Raw genomic sequence first — 19985 nt, 5'->3', positions numbered from 1 at the left:
ATCTGTAATTTTTGAGATATCACACATGTTTGGCTACCTACAGAAATCAACAAAATACTCAAACTACTGGGATGAATTGGTTACACAAGAGCTAGTATTTGTAATGCCTAAAAAGAAAGACAAATTCCAGGAGAACTGGATACTTCAATGACTTGATCACTGCAGAATGTCTTTCTCAGAAAGGTGATGCTGAATCAGCACAAAGGAACAGAAGTACTGTTATATTCAGAAGTGGACTGTCTTTGCCTTCCCCTGAACCAAACATTAAACATTTTCCCAATCCTACTCTATTAAAAAAAGAAAGCCTTTGATATTGATTTCCTTGAATTCCACAGTGCCTATACTCTGATTCTCTTTACACCTTGAATTGTCTGGAAACTATGCATTTGCATTCATTCTTTTAACGTGTTAGACTTCCTAGAGTTATAATACAGTCAATAGGAACTTACTGACCTTTTTCATTTAGTCCAAGTTATTTCATAGAGAAACAGATTTGTCTGGATGTGCAGCTCTCAAGGTAGTATCTCATACATATGTGGATACAGTCAGGGGCAAGATAGCAGACTAGACAGACCAATGACAAGTTCTGCTTCAGCACTTCCCATGTTCCCATGAGCCATGATTGCTTGTATTTCCAGTACATAGTACTTTTTGTGTATCTGGAAATGGTTACGACAAATCTTCTCTTGTATGATATACACTGTCTCTATCATTACACCCTTTAAATTTTCATCTGCCTAAGTGCTACAGCAAAATAAACAGTAATACCCACAAAAAACTTGACAATTTTCATCCACATGTATCTACTCAGACTCTCTAAACTTTCATTATACTTCCATGGAATTCAGCCTTTACCTGCTATTTTTTTTTCTCTTGCCTTTTAGCTTTAAAAGTAATATTGCTCTTTAAACAAAATCCCTTCTGAGATAATGTGACATCTACTCATGTGTCCACTGTTGGCAGAAGTGAATGAAACTTTGCTGTTTTAACTGGGTGTGCAACTATTTTTAGAAGAGTAATATCTCACTAAGGAATTTTGTGTAGTTATGAGCTACTGTAATACAGAGCTGTGCAGGTCATTTTCTTTTGTGATTGAGTTCTTCCCTAACTCTAATTCAGTGTAAGATGAATCTGTTCATTCTTTTGCACTCTTCAGAATCTGCTCTTCAAAGAATTAAAAAAAAAAAAAATTATATATATATTTCAGAAGCAGATCATTTACTTTGTTCTTTAGAGCCCACATTATTCACTATTTATGAGCATTCAGGTGACTACTAAGCATTCATGAAGATGTTTGTGAATCCCAAGAGTTCAATGGACTGTAGCGTGAATGATTATTCATCTGAAAGTTTGTATTGCAACTGCATTATCCTCTAATGAATATCCACTATTTATCACTGGCAATTCTTCATTTTTATCTGCCCTGAATAGGTGGGTCTTGGTTTTTGTTTGTTTGTTTGCTTACTTCTTTTGATATTTTTTTGTTTGGTTTGTTGGCTTTTTAACTAAAGAAATTCCCTTCTGCAGAAAGCTGGAATGATAGCAAAGCTGTTGATTTGTCCTTATCACACTATGTATTTTAAAGCTTTAAATTTTCTGTTGGGGAGGTGTGTTTTTCTAGTATTTCTAAAGTTGCTTGATAGTGGGTAATATGTGGAATCAACAGCCTATGGTCTTATTTAGAAGAATCAGCTACAGCATGGTTCTCTGTAATTGCTGGCATTGGGCATAATCATAACTGTCATCTTCCTACAATGCAATTGTACATTTGCAGAAAATATTGCTTACATTTAAAACCAGTATTTATCTGAGGCAAATAATCTGACCGGCGCTCCTTCTCATATTTCATATCCCTTGTTCATAGATGTACCTTTGAAGGTAAATGTGTCTAGCTGTGAAAATAGATAAGCCTTAATGTACACATGGACAACACTGGTAAATTTCCAAAGACAGCAGCTCCATTTTGTAATATTTTGAGCTAGGACAGCAAACAGCTACAGTCCCTGCTGGCAACTTGTCAGTTTGGCATTTTTTATTTCAAATCCACATATGGTTCCTAAGTACAAAACAGACATTAATTATGTCTTTCTGTGCCTTTTTATTATGTACTCCTCTAGTCTTCTCTGAGGTTTAGGGGGTGTGTTTATTTATTTTACTATAACCAGAGTATCAACCAGAAACTGCAGAAATCTGTTAGCAGTTCCTGTGGTGTTGCAGTTTTGTGGGATTTTTTGTTTGTTTGTTTTTTGAGGGTTTTTTATTGTTGTTTTGGGTGTTTTGGGTTGTATATGTGTGTGTGTGTGTGTGGTTTTGCTTTGGTTTTGTTTCTTTCTTTGTTTTTTTAAGACAAACAATTAAAATTTACTTTGCAATACTTTTTCAGTTAAGTGAGATACCTATATTTATGTACACATAGATAAATGTATGCGTCTCTTTAGAAACGCAGATTGCTTCTTTTCAATAACTACTGCCAGAATGCCATCAAATGTGATATGTGCCAAGATGACCCAAGGCTATTTTATAGACAACTTTACATTTTTAAAAGTCTGTACACTCATGTTAACTTATTAATGTTAATTAATACAGCAAGAAAACAATTCAGAGACTTCATATTAAAATTTAAACTGAAGTCAGTTTTCTTCGTTTACCTCATCTCTGATGATAATAACAAAAGATAGACAATGTCTTTTATAGCCAAAGGTCTGTAGTCCGGAATTCTGTTATATTTACATCTAGTCTCTGTGGCAGAATGCAAACCCCCCTCCCACCCCCCTCCCTTCCTTTGATATGGAAGGCGTAGACACATCTCCCTCTCTCTCTGCCGCTTGAGGCTAACAGCTTCTTTTGCTTGACCCCAGAGCCCGTTGGCCAGAGTCGAGACAGAAGAAGGGAGTGCAAAGGTGCCTGCAAGCTGCTGGGCACCCACAGCCAGTGTGAGGATGTTTGGAAGCTTCAGGGGCACCCTACAGCCACTGTGGGGGTGCAAAGAAGCGTCTGGAATGCCTACAGTCAGATCTGATCAGGCTATAAAAAACGGGATTCTCGTCGAGGCTCACCCCTTGTGTGCAATCTCTTGGAGTTACAAGCTGAGCTGCTGCCCCAGGAGCCACTTCCCCCCCACCCCAGGATGGAGACTCCACTTGCCTTGCCACCACATGTGTGAGTAAAATTAACCCTCGCAGGATTGCGAGTGTATCTACTTTCCGTGTTTAATATGAGCACGTGTATAAATTATTTCCTCGCACAATCACAAGTGTATTTTCCTCCTCTGCTTCCACATAAGCACGTGTAATATTCTGTGCATATTTGTATGCGTATTGCTCCTCACAGGATTGTGAGTGTATTATAAACTAATCCTCGCAAAATCGCGAGTGTGCACTTTCCGTACTCAATACGAGTACATATATCCCTTTAAAAAAATCCCACACCATGTTCAGGCAAGTGTGTACTCTTTCTGGACTCAGGGATGGCTCTGACATTGTTTTTGGTGAAGCCACATGTATGCACACTGTGGATCTCTAGTGGTATTAGTTACTGCACCTTTAATAATTACCTCAGCTGATATTTGAACCTGTATTCAAGTCACTTTGGAGAGCTAAAACCCCATCTTCCACTGGTCAATCTGTTGTACTTTTTTTAGGGAATAAAAGTTTGTTTTGGACTCTGTTGTCCTCTAATTAACTTCAGGGTGCCTCCGTGACAATCTCCTGATACATTTCAAGCATATTTATTCCCTTTGGACTTTGAGGAGGTTTTTGACTCCAAAGTGCATTTCAATCTTTTTTATTTTCCTGAATGCCTTTCAGTTTAGTGATTAAAAAGCTAAAAATACTGTTCCAGGAAGGTGCCATTATTATTCAAATTGGGTCAAGTCAGAGACATAAACAAGAACGGGATCATTAAATATGTTAATACCAAATTTTTCCACCTATTTTTTCTCATTAGAATATTTCTAATGTTTCTGACTTGATACCTCATGGCTTAATGACGTAAGTGCAAAAAAATTACAAAAAAAAAAAAAAAAAAGAAAGATATGTGACTGTGGGGAAGAAATTATTCTCCTATAGAGATACAATATGAAATGCTGCTGAATACTGCAATGTGTTACCAATTTTCATTTCACTCTTTTTACGGTTCAGTTTTTTAGGAAGCACAGCTGATCTATTGTTTCGGTCTCACAGAAGCTGGTCAAGACAAACTTGGAATATAAGTACAACCTCTGCGGTCTAAACAGTGCTTTATAACCTTCTTAGTCCATAACTCAATTTCAGCAATTTGGAATTCTTCCTGGCATTTTCCCACCTCTTTTTATTGCTTGTAAAGCCTGGTGGATACAAGTGCCTTACAGGTTGAGCAGTGCTGTCTTAGCAGAAACAGCATTTGCTCTGTGTTTGAACCATGATTATCTCATTCAGATGGCAGCACTAACAGGAGATCTTTATGTTAGCTCTATTAAAAAGGGTCAACAACTTTGTTTACACAACAAAATGGCATAAAGCAAGGGAGAATAAATGAGAACACCTGTTTACAAAGGACAAAAAAAACATACTATGCAACACTGTTCAAGTGACATCATTGAGAACACAGGTCCTCCCAGCACAGACTTTCTTAAAGAAAGGGTCATATGTAAAGACTAGTTCTCCAAGTAGGTAAGAAAACACAAGTCACTGTGGCAGCTTTCTAGCCCTAAAGCCAACAGACATGGTTCTGGCTCAAATATCTAGATCACTTGTGCATTCAAGACTTGAATTTACAGAGACCTGATTAACTGAATAGATTAAGCGCTAAACTCTTCTGTGTTAAATTCGCTTTGCAAACATTGTAAACACACTGTTATTTTTGAGCTTTTGCCCTTTAGCTTCCACTTGGTGTTGTAAGAGAAGCAACAACCGGCAAACTCCCAGTCCCCTCCAAGGGAGTTTAAAGCACTTCTGTAGAATATCTCTGTGGAGACTTCGGAGAGCACATTAAATGAACAAACTCATGAATCTGAAAAAAGTATTTTAGGTCCGGTACTTCATGGCACTGCCACAAAACTTGCACAAAAGCGCTGCTGGGGAAAGTGACTGACATACCCAGAGTTCTGTTCAGAGTTCTGTTGCATAAAAAAAAGGAGAAAGAGAAGGAGTTATGTGTGACATAGATGAGATGTCAGAACCATGATTTTTTGTTTTCCTTTGTTTCTAATTCTCAGCCTTGTGCACTAAGTACCAACATGGATCCTGGACATCCTAAAAACACAGTGGTTATTGCAGACTTAGATGAGTCAGAGGCATTTTTTAAAGCAGGTGCTTCTTTTCTCACTCTAGCAACCTTTGTTCTTCTTTCCCCACTAGCCCCACCCAGAGCCCTTTCTGTCATTTTAGTTATGCTTTCCCTCCCATTTCCTCCTAGCTGCCCACTCAAAATACATTCCCACAAGTGTCATCTCCCTCTTCTTGTTACTCATCTTGTTCATAAATGAGTCTTTGGTTCTTTCCCTCTCGAAATCCTTCACTGTCTTCTTTACTCCGCACTCCCCATCCACTCTAAAATACACCTTCTCCCTTACAAATCCAGCTTTATAACTCTTTCTTCTGTTCTCCCACTTCACACTTCTTTCTCCATATACTTTCCATAGCACACATTATGCCAGTAGCCCTTTTGCAGCCAAGATTAGCTATGACCTCTTTTACTTAGTCTAATCCTTACCATTTTTTTTTCCTTCAATGAAGTCCCAGCAGCAAGAAGGCCACAGTTGTGGACTGGTGGAATTGCACTGACAATTGTATAGCTAGATTAATGTGTATGCTGAGATCTTTGGGGAGCTCTGAGCAGCGAAATCAGAACTGAGCCTATCACCAGACACAAAGATCTTCAGTGTTGTGGAGACAAAACACCTGCATGACCAAGGCTGTGAGAAGCCTGAGGTTTTAGTCCAGTGACCTGCCCTGTACCTGCTAGAAAGCAGCATGTCTCTAGGTTATCTGTGCTTGCTCCAGACCTCAGTTGGTGAGGTGTTGCTGATACACAGAGCTGCATTCTAAGTATGAGTAAACCACCACCTCGGGGGGGTGCAACTGGAGAGAAGAGGGTACTGGATTTTTTAGCATCAGCTCCAGAAACAGGTCTGGCACACTGGGCAAAGAGCAAGGCCTGTAAACCTGAATCTAGATCTCCTACCTTTAGCCCATGGGCCCTGAGATAAAAGTCTGATACATAGAGCGATCAATTAGATTTGCACCACCTCAATATGTATGACTCCTAGATCATAGTTCTGCAGAACTAGGACTCACCTTGACAGCATAATGTATGGACAAAACTGAATCTGAAGAGTCACAACAAAATATTGCAAAATATTGCAAAACATTGCAAATAATAAATTACAAGACTATCAACTGTTTAAAAAAATGCATCCCTTCTCTACCCACAACCAACACTTAACTATCACACAGTAACAATTTACTTGGTTTCTACAGTTTTCCATGCAAGTTTTCTGCCTTAAGGATAAAAACATACCCCAAGATCTACAACAAAATTGTTTTTATTGTTCAAACTACTTGTTGTATGAAAAAAGAAATCTAGTTACTAGAGCAATATGTGAGCAAAAAAACCCACCATTTAAATCAAGGAATACCTGTCTGGGAAAGAAAAAGAGCTGCTGATAGGAGTCAGGAATTTCTCACCTTTTCTTTCTGCTTAGGGTAGATTTCTTCTTTAGCAATCTGGGGGAAAAGAGGAAGATCTGTCTCTCAGGAAAAAAAAATAAAAAATTGAATCTATATTTATTAAGAAATATCTTGAAATATATCTATGCTGATTCATACTCTCAGACACTACAGACTTTGAGGGACTGATCCTACGTGAGCAATTTCTCTACAAAGTTAAGGCTGTCATTTCATTCCTTATCCTGTTTAAAACAACTCATTACCGCTAGATTTGACTTGGCGCACTACAAAATATCTGCCATTTGGAGACATGACTGGAAAACAAATAACAACAATTTCTGCCGGTTTCTTTACTAAAACCTTATTTCTCATGTCTGCATTTAGAATAATTATATCTCAAAATGTTTAAAAATAAATCAAAACCACCCACAACAAATCATAGAGCAAAAAAGATAAGAGGGTATAGGATGAAAAGGGTATACCACTGCTGTGCATAATGAAGGAAAAATTTGTGAGCTTATTTACTCACTCCTGGAATGAGGATGTCAGTTACAGATGCCAGATTAAGCTCATGATGCTTCATGACCTCCTCCTTCTCCCATCTCAGCTGCACCAGGCACACATACAATGAGACACAGAGCAAAGTTTAAACACTCGCCTGTCCACCACCTCCAAAACACAACCATCCATAAGACAGTACTTGACTTGTCTCGTCTCCTCCAGCACATAGCCAATCTCATTAGAAAGTAATGTCCTTCCCTGCTTTTACCTTCCATTTACCACTGAGAATTTGTTTCTAACTCATAAAAAATTAATATCCCTACAAATAACCTTGTACATAACTTTGAGATAATTTGGTTCAGGTGAGACTGAACCAGTCCAAGATCCTACCACAAGCTAAACAGTGCTCAATCTGCAGGGCCAAACAGAACAGAAGAAGCTAGAAACTCTAAAGGAAGTATGAAGTACCATAACCAGATGTGACTCCTTAAGGAAATTATAGCAAGCTATTCCTTCAAAAAATTAATAACAGTTGTGTTAACTCAGTCTCAAAAAATTTCTGCTGTAAGTCTATGCAGAATAATTCCTTCAGTCTAAAGAGTAAGCTACTTCTCAAATACAGTGACAAAAATAGAATAAGGAACTTAATTAACTGTTCCATTTTAAATCTTGTTGAAATGTATGCCTTAGCTTTTCTTCATACATGAGCTCGTCTTTTTTGTTCTGTCAGTAATACTGTTCTCTTAGTCCTTCATGCTACAAAAAATCAAATAAAGAACTAACATAGCTAGCATGTAAAAAAAGATACATTAGCTAGGTTTCTCAGAAATATGCAAAGACAACCTACAGCTTAACAGCAAAGAGGCTTTCTAAAAGTCTAATAAAAAACTCCTAGAGCATTAGCATATACAGAATACTCTGGTTGATCCTCAGTAAAAATGCAATTACTTAACTGTGTGTACTCAGTACATTTTATATATTCCACAGGAAAACAATGGGGCATGCTTTAATAGCAGCATTTTATTATATTTCAATAAAAGAGGCCAATACTTCTGTGTGCACATCGAAGTAATGAAGTATTTTCTGGATTAATTTTTTTATACACTCACACGCACTTTATTTTCAGTAAAATGTACACACACAACAAAAATGAGCTGCAAGAAATTCAAACAACATTTTTCTCAAATTACGTGTAACTTGAGTGACACTTTAAAACATCAGAATTCTGAGAGCTGAGATCTGTATTTAGTCCACTTCTTCCAGTTCTACCAACTACTAGAAAAAATCTAAAGAAATTAAATTTAAAGATTGTTAAGAATTTATTTCCTAGCTATATACCTCTCTCTATATATACCTTTCCTGTACTAATATGCATACTTGCCTTCAAATCAGCCTACAGTGTGTCTCCTGAGGTCACTTAACCGGGTTTCCCATCACTCCAGGCAAACACCTTAATTTCCGTTCCTATTTAACCCAAATGTCTCTAAATTTTTTTGTTCTTTCTATTCAATTTACCAAACTCTAAATGGTTCAGTACAGATTTGTCCTTAAAGTAACTTGTTCCATAATTATGTTGCATTTTACCACTCACTGAAGCGAAGTATGGGATTAATGAAAAGCTGCCTCAGGTTGTTTACTGTTTTTTCCAGACTTAAGAGTCAATACCAGTCTGTACTCAAGAAGCACAAATCAATGATATCCATAGAATAGGCAACATTATCTGTGAAACTGTGAGAAGACCAGACTTTAAAGATATGCCATTAAAAAAAAAAAAAAAAATTGTTTTTTTATCTAGTTTTGTCAGTCTTCTCACAAAATCAAAACAGAAATGAATATATGTAGCAACCATAGGGAAACCACCAGGTAGAAAATTCTGTAAATGGAATATATTTCCTAACTAATGTGTGTAACCCTCTTTCTTCCTAGGACACATATGTTCACCTGGACTAAATAAGGTCTTATGAAACCACTTAATTTGAAAAAAAAAAAAAAAAAAAAATCACAACGAGGTTCAATTATTGAGTCAGTTTATAAATTAACAAAGCAACGTATATAAAATCCTCTACTGTACAGTCAGCAGTCTAAGAGGACTGACTACTTGGAGAAAGAAAACAGTATTCTAGATTTGCTCTTCAGTAGGTGCTGGAGTCAGTTTTGGTATTCTTGGACCCACCTCAGTGTAATAAAACAAGATTTTCTCTTTCCATTTATCCTAAAATATTTATGTAGCTATTTGAATACTTAATATTTATTATTATGCACTATATAGAAGGATTCCTGAAATATTAAATATGCCTTCATACCTTTGAATATCCAGAAGTTCTTCATGTATAGCTCTACACAGTATTATTAAAGTGTCTTAAAGGTACCTTGATACATGTTAGATTACACAGATGTTCAGGTACTACCACACTGCAATAACGCATTCATGATTTCCATCTGAAACTTATTTGGATTCAAAATATGTGAAAGCAAACAAAAAGAAAGACTGCAGCATTTCCTGAACAAAAATGTTGCTATTTTCTGCAAGTTTATACAATATTACATAAATCAAAAACGGAAATATGTCTCTGCTTGTCCTGGAGAGTTTGGATCCTGTGTTCAATAAAATAGAGACAAATAACTACAAAACTAGTTCAGTATTTCAACTCTACTAGTATTTTTACTAGAGCATGCCAACATGTCCATATTTTACAAATAAGCTCATCCTTCAAAGTATATTTTCTGCAAACATTAAATGAAAATATAACTTTGTGCAAATAAGCACAAGCTGAAGCAAAGTTCCAAATTTAGTTATTTATGATTGTCAGTGACTAGCTCCCTTAGTGACAGGCAGAGAGTAGATGTAGCCAGAATATAGAGTTATCAGTAAGTGCTGAGACAAGCAAATTATCCAGCCACAAACTCTGAGTCCCACTTTAATCATTGTAAATTTTATTGTTGATCTAAATGGAAGCAGAATTTGGTTAACTTCCTGAGATCCAGCCAGCTGTGAAACATGGCCTGCTGTGTTAAATAGCCTATGAAGCTACATTGTGCAATGAAAATAGCATGTGTTGTGCTCAAAAGATTTATTTAAAAACTCTACGTGAAAAAATTCTGAAAAAAAAGAAAGAAAATAGCAATAGAAAAAGAATATATAGATGTACACATGTTAGTTGGAAAAACTTGCTCAAAGATTTTGAGATCCTTTAGTTCAAACTACATGGAAAAAAAAAAAATTGTATTAGCACTTTCTAATTGTGTCTCAAGGATCTTCATCCCAACTGGGATAATCACATATAGTTTTGCTCCTTTTAACTTATACACGTGCATTCAGGCACAAGCTAAGAACAAAATCTATATGACTTAATTGAAATAAAAAGTGTACAACAGGGGATGTATTAGACCTAAAGCAGCTACAATCATTATTCCTGGTCCTGCTTTCTGTGGCCCAAGAGCTTTAAGACCTCACATGCTCCAAAGAACTTACTGGCAACCATCACTTAGGTCATGGCTATGACTGCTGCTACATGCATTGCCATTTCTAAGGATAAGAAGCCATGCAGTTCTGCTTGTCTGTATATAATTCAACAAAGGCTGCTCATCATGTAACTAATGAATTGGCTGTGGTCTGCCTAATAGTTATTATTTTACATATCCTCCAGCATAGTTAGAGATCTAGATATAAAATTGAGCAACCTACTAATGTATCTGCAATGGTCTCCAGAGTACTGTGATTTTTAAAACAATGACTTACCAACCGAGCTGCTCATATGAAACACAGCAGCACAACCCTAACATTATCATCAGCGTATGATAAAAGCCTATTCAACAATCAGACTGTGGACTCAGTGAAACATTCATCACAGACCTCAAAAATTTATCAAAAGATACAAAAGAAAGAATAAAGAAAATATAAAATTATCATAACCTTGCCCCCAAGCACATGTTATTTTAGGTAGATGAAGATGTAGGAGGAAGCATTTCCTTTTATATTTAAAAATAATTATTCTCAAGTTTCTCAGTGCCAGCTAGCCAGTGTAAGTTTGTATGGGAACAGGGAGCTAAAAGATTATGCAGAAATTAGAATAAAACTAAGTCCCCAGTCACACTTTTTAAAGGAAAACAACTTTAACAGGCTAGTATAATGTTATGCAACACCTTGCTTAGAAAAATTCATCAACTCTTTATACTTTACTACTATACTTTACTACTTGATTTCTATACATTTAGATGGGAAATAAAGGTAATATTTTCCTCATTCACTCTTTTCAGTTTTCTAAATGATAACACCACATTTCCTGTATTTGAAATTGATATGCAAGTAAAAAAGCTACATCATCTCCAGAATGGTTTTAAACAATCCTGAGGTCTGAACTCCCTCTTGTTTCCAAGCATACAGAAGCAGTTTTGATAAATAGGAATTTCAATAAGTTGGACAGGTCAGACACATTTTCCTTTTTTAATTTTTCCCCAAATTGTTGTTCAACAAATGGTTTCGAAGTTTTCTAAGAAATACTTTTTCCTATTCTGAAGAGAATACTACTGTCGTTTCTTCAAAAGGAAGTTAGAAAGGACCGCCTAACACTAAAATACCTGAAGAAGGGATTTGTATATTTGGGGGGCAAGGGCTCAAACAATTACCCAAAATTTTCCCAAAATTCTATTATAACTTCAACAATTCAAAAAATATTCTCAGAAAACATCTAGAATTGTCAATAGCATTTTCCTTATGTATGTACCCGCTTGTCCAGTTGACATAAAATGAGTACGACCCCTTGCACACCTGGCAACCCCAAGCAGAATTTGGGTTTCACAGCATCTAATTTCACCTCTTTCCTCTTTATCTCTCTTCATACAGAAGATGAAGATGCTTTCTCTGACTTGCTCAAGGGAACGCTTTATCAGAAACATGACACAAGACTACATTAGACAAAATTACCACAAAGCGTATATGAGATGCTGGAGCACAAGGGAAGGTTTTTCTCCTTTTTCCAGTGTCTCCTAGAGAAGCAAAATGGGACAAAAATCAATCTTTTTTTTTTTCTAATTCAGAAAGTGGCATAGACAAGAAACAAATGAAGTTCCTCCATCATCATGATTTTATACGTCCTGTATCATACTATTCCATGTGTATTTAGTCATTGCTCCAGATATAAAGTTTCAGATAAAGCACACTTCAGATTTGTGGATAGATAGTTAATTAAGAAAGATGTATTTATAATGAAGATATTTACATACTCTTAGTACTGACTGGTTACATATAATATAGTATATATGCAAAAATGTGATGAGCTTTTCCTCAAGAAAAGAAGTGTTAAAAATGGTCCATTCTTTACCCTGAATGATGGAAAAGGGAACCAGTTATGGGCTATAACTGTTTAGTTGTTCCATCTAGTTGAAACTGCAAAAGCTATGATATTTCTTGTGTGTTTAGTCCTTGTGATTACTATGCAACATTACAAAATTGCTTTCCCAGTAACATACAATTATGAAAAGCAACTGTGGCAGGGGGAATGGAATTTTTATAGCATCTGCGTTACACTTTACCCAAACTCTATTTCTTCTTTGTCTGAGATATGTTAGCATTAACATGGCCTAACAAACAAGACTGGAATTCAGAGAACCTGTACTCTGTCTGGTGGTGGCACTATCCTTCACAAGCCAGTGTGCCACTGTTTCCTTTTCTAATTCTTTCATCTTAACAGTGACAGAGGTTTGCGACTAGGATAGTATGTTATCCTGTATTTCTGTTTCCCAAATGCTTCCAGGCCTGACTTCACTTGAGGCCTTTAGGTGCTAATGAAATATAAATGATAATGCAGGCACTCAGCTTTAAGTGTTTTCTAAAAACATAGCTGAAGAATATTAATATCTTTGAAATAATACAATATTCATTTTTCTTGCAAGATTTTTTAATGTCAGACCTCACATTTCTAGATGAGAATGTTTTGAGGTTATGGCAAGAATTCTTCTCCTGTAAGCAACTCAGCTGAAAGTAATTTGCTTGAGAGGCTTAATCAGTTCTCCTTTTGAATGCATCCAACTTTGCAGCAAAGCAGCATTTCAGTGATGAAGTACAGAAAAACACACTGGAACGGTTCCTTTGAATTACGGCACTTTAATTTGACAGAACAAAGTTTGTCTTTTGCAGACTGTGGATTGCTAGGTAGAAATATGTTAACTTTTGGGAGAATAAATTTCTGTCACATCATTCTAACATGGTTGTCAAACACCTGATGTCTCTACTGGGATAATATAAATTTATCTTAATTGTTGTACCTTTGCTGAAGTCATTGATTGTCCTTTAGACACTAAAAATACCCAGAGGATCAATTTAGAGCAAGGAGGATAGCAGGGTGATGATCAAGTCAGGAGCCAAGTACTTTGGCCTGGACAGCAACCCTAATACAGGTTTATTCTTTCCATTTCTATAAGTTCTTTAATTAAGTAGTTGAGCAATCTCTGGTTGTCCTGCAGTAAGTAAAATATCCTTTGCCAGTCAAGGATTAGAATCTGAATTGGGTCTTCATCGTCGTACCACTGTTTTATGCACTCAATGAAGAAGGCAGAACTTGGTCTGCCATATGTCCAAGGTCCACTGAAATATCATACTTTGGAATTAAATGTAGATTATTGTAGAAGCCAGGAGTTGCCATATGTTCATTGTAGCTAATGTATTTTATCTGGTAATGGCAAGGCTATAGCCAAAGCTTTTATGTATGTAGATGTTATTTGCATACGGCTTTAGACATGTATATATGAATATATACATATATATATAAAAAAAATATATATATAAATATATATATATATACACATATATATAACCTTAGATAGTTTGATAGTTTTTGCAGAGCATAAAATTGAGCAGTAAATGCTCCAGAATTTTGATACAAACAAGGGCTTTAGAGAACTCAAAACCAAAGATATATGCATTATAACAGCATAAATAGTCAACTTTACATACAGCATTTATTTGCAAGCCTGTCTCAGAACAAAACATGCAGATTAACATATAGTACAGTATAGTATGAAGCCAAAATAGTTAAATATATAGAAGTATAGAGAAATTCTGAAAAGGAAAAGGAAACTGTTGTCAGAGGACAGCACAGAGCAGGAAAGAGCTGCAAACTAAGCTAATATTTAATCAATGAAAATAAGGAAGGACAGACTTCAAGAGGAGCATGACAAAGGTTTTCAAAACACTAGAAACAAAGTAAGACATGTTATAGCTAAATGACAGATTGCATAGACTTCCTCAGTTCAAAACAGTAGTCATAGATGAAAACAAACATCAGGAGATAAGTGCAGAACCATAAAGGCAAATTAAGAAGTATTCCTGAATAACTGTATTTCTAGAGAGCAAAAGTTAACCGGGAAGCACATGGCAGAACCATGTGGCTAAACTCAGCAGAGATATCTGGAGGCTAAGTGATATTTGGTAGCAGAAAGTAAGTAGAAAAGCCCATCATGTTGTTAAAGAGTGGAAATTGAACAATCTGAGGAAATACTTCCCATAGTAACCTCTTAGTGACTTCTAAAGGATATAGTGGATATTTTGATAAAATCTTCCACAGGGTATAGGAAGAGGAAAAATACAATATGAGAAGAAAAGCTGTCGGATAGTAAAGCAGAGATAAGAGATCTTAAACAGCACAATACCTAGATATCTAAATAGAAATTCCATTGATCGTGAGGCAACTACAGTATTCAAATACATTATTTTAGACTACACCTTCAGTTAAGAAAGTGCCAGATACAAACTTACAACAACAAATAAGGTTCAGATATGAAAGATAAAAATTAAATACTCATCTCACTTTCGCAACAAATTAATGAGTGGCATTTATTTCTGTGTAGACATCATAGACGTTAACAAAAGATTTCATAGAATTTATGAACAAATTTAGAGAAATATCTGGAATATAATGGAATTTGACAAAAATGTTAACATAACTAAGATTTTATGAAAGGTTAAGAATTACATAAGATTGATATATATTTAAAGGAACTACAGGTACCAGGAGAGATGCCTTATACCAGATATGTTGGACTGCAAAAAAACTCCAAACAAAATAGAATACCCACAATCAACCTCCATTGTCCCTTTCAAAATTCATCCTATAAACATTGAACACTGATGCACAACAAGAAATCTCAGCAATAAGAAAAGAAATAAATAAATTCAGTACTTCAGGTCTCTTGGTAAAAAAAAGAATAAAATGGATAGAATGAGCAATGAAATGAAGGTCAGAATAGCAATGAACAGACAAGCCTTTGTAATGCTAAATCCAGCTAGACAAAAAAGAGCGCCTCTAGGTACTAAGTCTGCATATTCAATACAATATAAAGAAAAATTCACTATGCAGAGTGGCAAACTGGGGATTTAATGAGATTCCCCTAACCAGATCTTTCTAAACTGCTCTTTTAAATAAATGTTCAGTATCTGTTTGTCAGGACAAATGCTACAAGAAAAGGCAAAACTAAAGCCATTTGGGATCAGAAATAACTGATCAAAAATTGTGATATTTGGGATGGCTACAAGCACTAATAAAACTCACCTGTGGCAAGAATATTCAATGAAGGAAGTTGAAGTGGAAATAATACATTTTGAAGATTTAAAACAGAGGCTTCTTAGAAAACAATTAAGATGACAGAGGTGATTGTAAAAGACAAAGATAGAATAGCATGACAATAGGAACTGTACTCCAAATTGAAAGTAGAAGGCTAAATAGAGAAATTAACACACATTTCTACTGTCTTTTTAGGCACACCTTGTAGTTGGTGTTTTGAACACCAACTGATCCCACAAACGGGCTTGATGACTGCAAAAATCGCCTCAAAAATGTATCTCTGCTGTCTGGTTAACATCATAAAAAGATCTGCTATAAAACAGTGATGCTTCCACCCTGGAACAAATTTAAAAAATGAGAAATTTAGAAGAAAAGGACAAATGGTCTCGAAGGCTACCTAATGTAGGTTAGAATAAGAGCTTTGAACATGCTGCACTCTGAGGGACATAATATGAAAGATAAACATGCTTTGCCATAAGTGTATAGTAGCTTTCCAATAGAAAACTTTCCACCTGAGATACCACAAGGATTTCAGAATGAATCTCAAATATGAATGATTCTGTGGAACAGAATGAATCACATTATATTATGCTACATGTTATGTGCATATCTCAAAGGGCAAACTTTCATCTCTCCTGCAGTAAATCACATTCATCAATGCTACAATGCAATTCTGGAGCCTTAATGTTCTTACACTGGCAAAAGCACCAATATCTTGATATGTTTCTCACGTTATTAGGCTATAGAGCATATTCTAGAGAATTCTCTATAGAGACCAGTTGGCAACATTGACTACAAAGTCTGAAACTTTTAATAAATATTGATATTTCATTTTTCTGCTGGTTTTTTTGTTTGTTTTTTGTTTTGTTGCTGCGAGGTTTTTTCCCCCCATAAAAATACTCAAGACACATAGAACCATATAGATCACAGCTGAAGGAAAAATTATCATCTTCATTCAAATTGGAATGCAATTTTACATCAAATTCTAAGCATTAAAAATAAGGAAAGATGAATTTACACAACGAAAGCTACAGAAATATTTATTTAAATGTTATAACTCAAAAATCTGCAATTGTCTTAAAGCCTATGGATTATTTTTGGTTTGCTTTCATTCTTAGTAAACTGATAAACAGTATCCACTAAGTCTTAGTGACTAAGAGTAATGCAGCAGGGGAAATCCATGATATCTTAATTCTAGTGGATATGTGTGGAGAGTTTCTGGCTGTGTGCTGTGAACAAGCCAGGGCTTGATGTGGCTGTGCTACACGGAAGGATTTCCCTGAGACACCAGAGACAAAAAGAAAGTAAACAGAAGCTGCTCTGCCCTCGACCCAGGCTGCAGAAGGGGCGTTGCCGCTGCGCATGACTTGCGAAAGGTAAATGATCAAATGCAAGCCATGGGTGCTTTACAGTCTGGATTACCATCACCTGTAATGGTACCAGAAAATTGGCATATTCTAATTATAGATTTAAAGGATTGTTTCTTTACCATTCCTTTACATGAACAAGATACACAGCGTTTTGCATTTACGCTGCCTTCAGTAAACAAAGCGGAACCAGCTAAAAGGTATGAGTGGGTAGTGCTACCGCAAGGTATGAAAAATTCTCCTACACTGTGCCAAATGTATGTTGCATGGGCACTTCAACCTATTCGTGCATCATGGAAACAAACAATTATTTATCATTATATGGATGATATTCTGTTCTGTCAACAAGCTGAGTTCACAGAAAGTTCCATAGTCCAAATTACAATCAAACTCAAAGAAAAGGGGTTGGTCATAGCTCCAGAGAAAGTTCAAAAGTCTGCGCCTTGGAAATACCTTGGTTGGTCCATTTGTGATGCACAGATTTGTCCACAAAAAATTGAACTACATACTGATTTACAAACATTAAATGATGTCCAAAAATTGTTAGGGGACATACAATGGATTAGAAATTGCATAGGCATTACTAACAATGATATAGCACCTCTTACTTCACTTCTAAAAGGAGGTGATCCAGCTAAGAAAATAAGCTTAGAGTCCGTGCATCTCAAATGTCTTTCTGATATTATATAAAAAGTACAGACAAATTGGTCTAGCAATCTAGAACATCCGTGTGCAATCATCTGCCAGTGGCAAAACAAAGACGGGGAATTCGCCATAGATGTTGCTACAGATTCTTCCTTTTGTGCCACTGTCAGACTGAAAACAGAAAATGATTTACGATTATTAGAGTGGATTTTTCTCAGTGTCCAACCAAAATTCAGTATTCAAACGAGACCAGAAGCAATTGGAGAATTGATTCGAAAAGGAAGATCTCGAATATTAGAAATTAGCGGTCAGGAACCAGATGATATCAGTATTCTGATAAATGGAGCCAATTTAGAATTATGGTTGAGACATTCAGTGCCTATTCAGAATGCATTATTAGGATTTATAGGCAAGGTACATTCACGACAACCAAAAGGTAAACTATGGCAATTCCTTAGAACAAATCAGTGGTTAGAGAGAAGCAAAGTAAAAGCAAAACCTGTTGAAGGCCTTACAGTATATACAGATGCAGGAAAACGAAGACACCAGGCAGCATGTGTCTGGCAAGAGAATAGTCAATGGAAACAGCATTTAATTGAAGGTTCAAAAGAGGATTCATTGCAGACTTTAGAGCTCACAGCAGTAATATGGGCCTTAAATAATTGGCTGAAATCTGCTTTAAATGTTGTCACAGATTCTTTGTATGTAGCAGGTGTAATACCCAGAATGGAAAATGCCCTGTTAAGACAATCAAATAATCCTCGATTAGGAAAATTGTTTGTACAATTGAGAGCTATTTTAAATAAAGGAAAAGAACCCCACATCTGCAGTCATCAATGGAATCTTGGTCTAGGTGAAGGAAATCAAATTGCAGATAGTTTAGTAAGTTCTGTACAGCACATGCCTCCTGTGATCATTCATCATTATCAGATCAGACTAGGAAGGAAAAACACTTTACCGGAATTCATGGTGAGATATCGTGATCCCACCACTGGATTGTGGAAGGGACCAGTACCTGTTATTTTTAATGGTAGAGGGTATATGTGTCTCTCCACAGATCAAGGTCCATTGTGGGTTCCAAGCCGAGCAGTAAAGCCGGAGTTGAAACAAACTCAACCAAGTCAACTCCCTGCAGCAGAACCTTCGGAGGTCACAGAGTGAGGTGTAACCTTTGCATTGATTTAGCTGTGACATTTATGTGTACTATAGTTATATAAGTAGATCTTTAAACACCACTACCTCTTGAGTAAGTTTATCAACACCCAGCACATCGTTTGTTATAAGTTGAGTACCTTTAAACCAAAGTTCTTGGAATTTGTTTAATCAATCCATTGTGATATTTAAATGGCAATGGAATACCTCAGGTTTATTGCAAAGTGCACTGTTTATGTTGATTGTTGTTGTTATTTATATGTTATGTATAAGTTGTTTTTTTATCACATATCAAAGAAGGATTAGAATACACAGCTAATCAATCCTGGCTTGTCCAAAAAGAAAAAAAAAGGAGGAATTGTGGAGAGTTTCTGGCTGTGTGCTGTGAACAAGCCAGGGCTTGATGCGGCTGTGCTACACGGAAGGATTTCCCTGAGACACCAGAGACAAAAGGAAAGTAAACAGAAACTGCTCTGCCCTCGACCCAGGCTGCAGGAGGGGCGTTGCCGCTGCGCATGAACAGTCTGTGAACAGTGCCCTGCAGCCAATCACCATAGTGGGGGGGGATGAGTGACTGTGAGTGTAACCAATTGTAGCCTGCACTTGCCGCATGGCCTTTTGGTATAGAGTATATAAGGCTTGGAAAAACGTGGTCTCGGGGACATTGATATTCAGTGTTGTTTAAGAGTTCGTTAAAGAGTACGGATGGTAAATTCACATTGAATTAGACTCCTTACTCTCGCCCGGCCCGCCCGTTCGATCAAAGAGCTTATGCCAGCGTCTGGATTCGTCGAATTTGTTACTACAACAGATATGCACCAGCATAATGAAGTTTTGCTGGTTTATTTGGAGGAGGTGCAGGAGGGGATCTAAAAACAAACCACAAACAGGAAAGCTCAAGACTCCAAAACACTAAACACCGCACACATCCCCAAACTCAAAAGTAGTACACTTTAAAATATCTAGTGAGTAAGTACTGGTACATTCGTATCAGTTGATATTATAACAAATTATTCTTTATGTTATGAGCATGCTGATTCACAAAGTGGCTTTATAATTGTTGATCATCAACAAATTCCCTTTATAAGGCCCCATCCATTTAACACACTGGAGAC

This window comes from Patagioenas fasciata, chromosome 2, assembly GCF_037038585.1.
Source record: "Patagioenas fasciata isolate bPatFas1 chromosome 2, bPatFas1.hap1, whole genome shotgun sequence".
In the NCBI taxonomy this organism is placed as follows: Eukaryota; Metazoa; Chordata; class Aves; order Columbiformes; family Columbidae; genus Patagioenas; species Patagioenas fasciata.
This window is presented reverse-complemented; position numbering follows the sequence as displayed.